The following is a 2,027-nucleotide window of genomic DNA, read 5'->3' as shown; positions in this document are numbered from 1 at the left end:
TGTTGACTGTATTACATAATGTGCAACAAAACATTCAACTTGCTTTTGGCACCACTTTGTGAACATTTCATCCTGAAACAGGAGCCCACATGTGCCCATACATTTAACAACACTTCCAGCTTCGGCCAAGGGGCAGTGGTTCAAATTTTTGGTAAACACAGACCAATTTCAGCAACAGAACTTTTAACCTGTTGCTGAATTCACATTGTGATCAGTCTGGTTCAGTACTGTTTCCAAGTAATTCTTGCAAACATCCACCAGTTTGCAATTTTGAGTTTTTTTCACATGAGATGAGCAATTGTACTTTTCTCTTCCAGTGACTGTAGTTTTCTTTTCTTTTTTTCAAAATTTCAGCAACACTTTAAAAGTTCACAGGATGTTGCAACAACAGAGGGGCAGAAGTTTCTTAAAAGACTTCTTAAAGTCCTCATTAAAGATGGTGTATATTAGTGGATTGATGAGGGAATTTAGATATCCCAGCCAGGTGAGGAAATCTGCAAGCACAGCGGAAGTACTGTGGGTCAGACAGATATTGACGATCACCTCTTTTAGGAAGAATGGTAACCAACATGCCACAAAGGCCCCTAGGATTAACCCTAATGTTAAAGCTGCTCGTCTCTCCCTGGCCCCAGTGGTCCTCTGAACCCTGATGTGATTCCCTGACGAAGAAGCCACGCAGCCCCTTTCTCCATCTGTTAATGGATCTGAAAATGACTTCTCAATTGGGCTGAAGGTATCTGGACTGAGGGTGGTATCTTTATCAGAACTCATTCCAGAAAGCATAACACTGCTCACTGTCTGTTTGACCACTCGGCTGCTCCCTCTATGGTTGCGCAGTGTCTCTGCTGCCTTGTAGATCTTGTAGTAAAGCACTAATATGAGGGTCGGTGGAATATAGAATGCTCCAAATGTGGAATAAACAGTGAAGGCTACATGGTCATGTTCTATCCAGCAGTCCATGATTTGCCTCTCCCCATCTTTGCGTTCCACACAGGGGAATTTCCTCCACACCAAAGGTGGTAGAGACACCAGCACAGACAGTACCCACAGGGCAAAAATGGTCATGATTGCTTTTTTATACGTGTGTTTCTGGGAATAGGCAATGGCATCAGTGATGGCACGGTATCGGTCCAGGGCAATAGCAGCCAGGTGTAGGATTGAGCAGGTGCAGCATGTAACATCGACACCCAACCACAGGTGACACAGAATCGGGCCAAGAACCCACGTCTCTTCTGCGATGTACACAATGCTGACAGGCATCACTAGAACAGCCACCAGCAGGTCTGTCACAGCGAGAGAGCAGATGAGGTATTTGCGGGCTGGTGGAGCTTACGGGTGATCAGGATGGCAGTGATGACCAGGCAGTTAATGGCCGTGGTGGCCACAGCCAGAAAGGAAAGAGTCAAGGAGAGGAGGGTCTTACTGGGGCTCAGCTTGTTGGCCAGAACATCAGAGAAGTCCACAGCTGAACAACTGATGGGGTCCATGTTTACAATATTTTATAGTTGTGACCTTTAAGAGTTGGATGATGAAAGTGCATGAGTAAGTGCCAAGCCTATTTTCATTTCTACAAAAGTATGCATGTAAGGTTTATAGAGGTTGATACATTAAACTCTCAAAAAATAGTACTGTTAAGGTACAACATGTACAGTTGCAATCGAAATTATTCAACCCCCCAAGACAGTAAGGATTTACAAAGTTAAGCTTTTCTGATGACCCAGAATTTTTTAACTTTACATCTATATCAGTTGAGTGACACATTCAAAGTCATAGTGTGAATATATAACCTAATATTTCTATATGTCTATATGTAATATGTCATAATTATTCAACCCTTATTGCATGTAGCCGTTTCTTAAATATGTAAGGCTAATCAAGTAATTGTTTTAAAACAAAATTAAGTCATTAATCTGCAATGATACTTATTTAAATTTTAAAATTTAAGTTTAGCGTTGTAAGCAAAAATGTATTTCTATGCAAAATATGCAATTAAAAATAAGCTGTCTCAAAAGCTAATAGAGGAGATT

General features: G+C 41.4%; 1 pseudogene; it reads right to left on the bottom strand.

Moving 5' to 3' along the window:
• Positions 1-299: 299 nt before the first annotated feature.
• Positions 300-1,487, bottom strand: LOC127444845 (5-hydroxytryptamine receptor 1F-like; annotated as a pseudogene).
• Positions 1,488-2,027: the final 540 nt, after the last annotated feature.

This window comes from Myxocyprinus asiaticus, chromosome 8, assembly GCF_019703515.2.
Source record: "Myxocyprinus asiaticus isolate MX2 ecotype Aquarium Trade chromosome 8, UBuf_Myxa_2, whole genome shotgun sequence".
NCBI classification, from domain to species: domain Eukaryota; kingdom Metazoa; phylum Chordata; class Actinopteri; order Cypriniformes; family Catostomidae; genus Myxocyprinus; species Myxocyprinus asiaticus.
This window is presented reverse-complemented; position numbering and strand designations above follow the sequence as displayed.